This window comes from Lygodium microphyllum, chromosome 2 (genome assembly GCF_053477565.2).
Source record: "Lygodium microphyllum isolate KBCC chromosome 2, Lygodium_microphyllum_v1.1.10, whole genome shotgun sequence".
Classification (NCBI taxonomy): Eukaryota; Viridiplantae; Streptophyta; class Polypodiopsida; order Schizaeales; family Lygodiaceae; genus Lygodium; species Lygodium microphyllum.
Genome location: NC_141136.1, coordinates 189726551 through 189732550, shown reverse-complemented (window position 1 = coordinate 189732550; position 6000 = coordinate 189726551).

Here is a 6000-nt window from a genome sequence, read left to right as displayed (position 1 = left end):
GGTAGCTCCTCTACAGTAGCTTTGCCTCTTTGGAGGATTTTCTTTGGCCCATCATCTGGTTGAAGATTATTCCCTTGCGCACAATGGTTAACAGGATCTCGCTGTCTACTACCTTGTTGGAGAGAGCTAATCTTACTCCAACAGGTGGCAACCAAATGGCCGGAATTCCCACAAATATCACATTTGACATTGGGACAATTTTGAGGGTAATGCTGGCCACCACATCATTTACAAATAAATCTCGATGGGCCACCCTCTTTAGGGCATCGACTCCGTATCAGATTTTGTTGTTTTTTAAGTAAATTAACATCAACATCTATTTGTCTGTATTGCTCAGAAATCATGTCAGTGTAGTGCTTCATCATGTCCTTAACTTCGCCAACAAGGACATTAGAGGCACTCACCTCATAGCCTTGATCGTCTATCCGTCAATCCATTGGCCTAACAACTTGACTGGGCATCACTTGGTGCTAATTCATAGAAACAACATTAGTGTTTGACACTTCGCCTCCAACATTCGGTGGAGCCATCGGCATAGTCACACTAGGAGGAGCTGGCAATAAAGGCACACTTTGAACCATGTTCCCTCTCGTATTAAGGTTAGTCATAGCTATCCTTTGACTTCCATTGCCATTGGCCAATGCTAAATTATTTTCGGACACTAGACCCATATTAAGATTGGTTCGAGAAGCATAAGCCGCTTGTGGTCGGGATTCTACTTCTTGTTCTTGTCTAATAGCAGCGTCTACATCTGGCAAAGTGACACTATTCAACTACACCTAGATATTGAAATCTAGACCATGCAAGAAATATTGCAGTTGGGCAGCCGGCGGAATAGGGATAGAGGCTTCCAATTTGCGAAATACCTCTCTTATCTTCTTAGTGTATCCCTGGATATCCTCATGTGGCTCTTGACGTGTTACATTTAATACACGCAGCCAATATTGACCACCCCTCTCAGGGGCAAACTCCCTTCAAAAAGCTTCAAAAAATAGATCGATGGTGGTTATGGTTCCGGCTTCTAGGCCATGATACCATATAGCATCTCTTCCTTTGAGGGTCATATTAAAGAACATCATTAGATTTCCTTCATCGTTGATGCAACAGTTGAACATCAACTTTTGGAACTCATTAATGTGCATCCGCATCCTCCTCCACTAACCCATTGAAGATGGGTAGGGGGAAACCTAAAGCTGGCAAATCTGCCATTCCAGCAGGCATGGCAATAGGTTGTGCCGCCATGGTAACAACTGGATTCGCTGCTATTATAGGGATTCGAATGACCGGGACTAGATGTCCACTCAAAGTAGAGGGACTGATTGAAGGGGGAAAGGACTAGAGCTTGTTCCCCCTAATGGACTATGTGCCAAGCTAGGGTTATTAAAACACCCCTTGCAAAGCTATTGGGCTGCTCCTTTGCGGAGAGTATCTTCGGTTTATCTCAACTTGCCGTATAGCTCGTTCATCCCTCTCTTCCTTTTGGAGGTCTGCTTGACGATCTTGTGAGTCTAGCTCACTAATCTTCGGCATACACTAGGATATAGGTCCCAATCGACCAAGGCACAAAAACCACCACTTGTAGGCATCTCCCCGCAAATGCATCACCTGTCGAGACCTAAAACGGGCCCGACAATGGCTCTATAGTACTAGCCGGACCTTGAGACACACAATTTACCCCACACGGCCTCGTGGCTAGGAGTGTCTAAGGTTCACCCTACACTGAACTCTAATATCGATCTTGCGTTTGTAATAAGACATAGTCCAATGTTTACCTTCCCCTTCTCCTCAGAGGGAGTTCCCATACACATCAATATAATTTACCACTTATCACATACATAGGAGGCAACCCTTCGGTTGAAACACCGCGGCCTCACTATAGCTCTCCTACATCTCGGGGATTGGATTTATTGAACGATCCAGGAGTTGATATTTCCTCGCTAAATTTACCCCAAGGAATAACCTGTCTACCCTACAATAAAGGACTTCCTCACACTCTCAGCATTGGTCATTTGTTTAGGCAAACAAGTTTTATGCATCCAGGTTTTTGTACCATATGGCATATAAAATGCAAATGTGGATGCCTATTGTGCACAAACATTTTATTTTAAAACAAATCATCAAAGTGGAGTGTAAAATCAGTCTTTCAATGATTTTCAATCTATGCGTTATTGCTGCGTTCCTGGAGACTAGCACCGAACTTAATTGTGTTACTAGCCTCTTAACCTTAAACAAAAGATCGTCCTATATGACATGCACAAACAAAAGATCAAACTTCATTTTCAGTACTCAAATGCTTCCACAACGCTTCTTTTCCACTTACCGTTTATATGTTGCACCGTTGCATAGGTGTAGGGTTTTATTTTTTGTCATTTTTTATATGTAAAGCAATAAAAACGCACTAAAATATATAAACAAGGACAAAGTGAGGCTTAACCTCATGCCTCAACCTTGCCAAACATTCACAGACATTAATCATATTTTTTCTTATTTTTCAAAGCACAAAAACCTATTTTCTCTCATTTTCTCTATTTTTTCCTATTTATTTATGTAAAAAATAGGTTATTTTTTATCTATGATTAGTGATTGATTATGATAGTTGAGAAAATGTTTTAATAAAAATTTTATTCCATGCGCATCTCTTTTTCCCACCTGAAACCAACAAAATCTTCATTTTTACTCTAAAAATGCACTTTTCGGGATGTAATTTAATTATTGCGACTATTTATCATTACAAGTCTACATTTATTTTATGCACAACCCTCAATCATGACACAAACAAGATCCAAACAAATTTTCGTTCCATATGAATTTCATTTAGACCATCAAACATAAAAAAGAAGCAAATTTCGTTTGTAAAAATGAGGCATACCGCTTATGCGTGTGTTGTGGGTTTTTTAATAATTGATATGGAATTCCAATGGACCACCCCATGATCATTCTTCAATGTTGAACACCTTCTCTCAGCCTCCTCTTGATCTTGGAGAAATCCGATCATCGTCGGACAAGCATCCTTCAGCCCCTCTCCTTCTTGATATCTCCCACGTGAACCGTCACTTGGAAGAGAGAGAGGGAGGAGAGAGAAAGACCAAGTTCTAATCACGCTATCCAAGAAATCATTCCTAAATCCAAGAGTGGCGATGGAGAGCAGAAAGAAGATGCATCTTGCTATTGCAATCGATCTATGGGGTTGCACTGAAGTGGCATATGCCCTCTCCCCCCTTTTCATGAATTCGTGGTGGCGCTGCCATGATGCCTCCATTTTTTTTCTATTAAACCCCCCCCCCCCCACGGGTCATGTGAGAAATTGGGGGGTGGGACCAAGGGTCACCCCCCTATCCTCTAAGTCCATTTACATTTGGCTCTCTTTTGGTTCTCCTCTTCGAGCACTCCCATTTCCGTGTCCGACCTCTGATTCGACTCCCGAAAATTGTTGCATGTCTGTCTCGAAGTCCCCCAATGCTAGGAATTTCCTCAAGTCCCATCAGACACCCCAATAAATTATGAAAATTTTGCAACCATCACTTGGTGGGTCTTTAAAGCGGTTTGAAGCCCGTCTGCTGCTTGCTTCTTAAATCGACCAAATTCCTTCAGCTGCCTTCGACAGAGTCTATTTTTCCCTTGAAATTCAGATTTTTTGGCAAGTTTTAAACACCTTCCTAGGGCAAGAATCCACCGCTCACAAATTGCAACTCCTTAACAAAAAATTTTGCATAGATTATAGAGTACAAAGTGTTACAAAAATTTGGCCCTCTATATTTACATGGTATCCATACAAACTAGGGAATTTGATAAACTGTTTTACAAAATTGAATCAAAGAGGATGAGCTAAGATAGGGCTAAGCTTAACAAGGGACGTCTATGCCTTTTCAAGATCCATGTGGAATCACTCTCAAGAAGGCATCAAGATCTATAAATGATGTTCATGCAACCCTATTGTATCCTTGGTGTAAGAAGTTAGGAATAGTTAAAACTGTTGATAATATGCCATGTCACACTGACATTGGTATATAAGGAGATAAGTTGTAATTTTTCATATCTTTTTGACATATCAATACAATTACAATCCTTCTCTCCCTTCTTGCTCCAAGCTTCCATGGCTTCTTCATCTTTCCTGTCTTTCTCTCTCCAATTCTAGTCTTTCTCTCTCCTCGTCACTCTATTTATCTCTCTTCCTGCAGTCTTTCTCTCTCCTCTTCTTCTCTCCCTAGTTCTCTCTCTGACAAGTGGTATCAGAGCCTTGGTTCTTGGTCCCAGTTAGTCCCTCATTTTCACCTAGTTACAACTTTCTAGTTACATGGAATTTTGAGTCACAGGTACACAAGTACGGGAACAGTAGGGGAGTTTCCAAAGCATCTTTGGACCACAAGGACTGCATGCAGAAGCATTAATGGCAGCTTTCTTGGGAGTTTACACCTCTTGACCACAAGGACTGCATGCAGAAGCATTAATGGCAGCTTTCTTGGGAGTTTACACCTCCTGACCACAAGGACTGCATGCAGAAGCATTAATGGCAACTTTCTTGGGAGTTTACACCTCCTGACCACAAGGACTGCATGCAGAAGCATTAATGGCAGCTTTCTTGGGAGTTTACACAACATCTCTGCTTCAAGACATGATGAATCAGAAATTTTAGTGGATACATTCCTTTCCTTTTAATCATGTGTTAATGACGGTTCATTTTTTTTTTCCAACGTCTTACAGCAAGCCCTCTCTTGCCTCTTCTTTATGCTGACTACGGGCCTTAATCTTCCAATGTATTCCCCCTTTTGTGCTGGAGACCGGTTATGCATCCTCGGAGCTGAGCGCTAGTGCTTCTTCGATTCCCTGCTGCGGAGCCGTTTCTTTGTTTCGAGGCGGAAGGCTTCCTAATCGAGCTTGGAGTCCGCTTCTGGATGTTGTAGTCTACCAGGGTGTAGCCATCCTCCAGCTGCTTGCCAGCGAAGATGAGCCGCTGCTGGTCGGGAGGGACCCCTTCCTTGTCCTGGATCTTGGCTTTCACATTATCGATGGTATCTGAGCTCTTGACCTCCAGGGTGATGGTCTTTCCTGTCAGAGTCTTGACAAAGATCTGCATACTACCACGCAGCCTCAGGACAAGATGGAGTGTGCTCTCCTTCTGGATGTTGTAGTCTGCCAGGGTACGGCCATCCTCCAGCTGCTTTCCAGCGAAGATAAGCCTCTGCTGATCGGGCGGGATCCCTTCCTTATCTTGGATCTTAGCCTTCACATTGTCGATAGTGTCAGAGCTTTCAACTTCGAGAGTGATGGTCTTACCCGTGAGGGTCTTGACGAAGATCTGCATACCTCCTCTGAGGCGCAGCACGAGGTGAAGTGTGGACTCCTTCTGAAGTGATGGGTGATCAGGAAAAAAAAATAGACTGTGCCTTCAGCCGAGGATCACATTGTAGAAGTTTATCAAAATGGCGATTCAATACACCAACTAGGAACTGAACGCAATGATGCCTGCAAATGGTAGCAGCTGTCATCCACTGATGGATCACTTGGAGCATGTACCATCTCATCTATCACAGAGTCCATCTCCAATTCCATTTGCCAATCTTATCATCCACACTTGAGTCATTTGCCACTCGAGTCATTTGCAGAATTGATCAGACAATAGGAAGGCATCGCCATCCCAAATCACAAGCCCCTCCATCTTCCTTGTTTTCACCTTGATTTTCTTTTCCTTGAGGAAATCTTCATCCACTCTCTGTGAATGCAAGATGATGGCACTGAGAGCTACAGATCGTCGCTGCTCTCCTTGTGGAGGCCTCTCCCACCTGCAATTTTCCTTTCCATTATCATCTTCACTGCTACACAATTTAGACTCCCATTGAGGTTATTTCACGGTCTCAAACAAGGCTCGTTCTTCAGGGAGTGATGATGGAGCATCACGTCTACATTCTTGCTTAGAATGTACCATGCTAAACCCTCACTATACAGCACCTGAGGCGTGGGAACCAATGCGGAAGTCTGCTCTTAATCTCTTTGCTGATGACC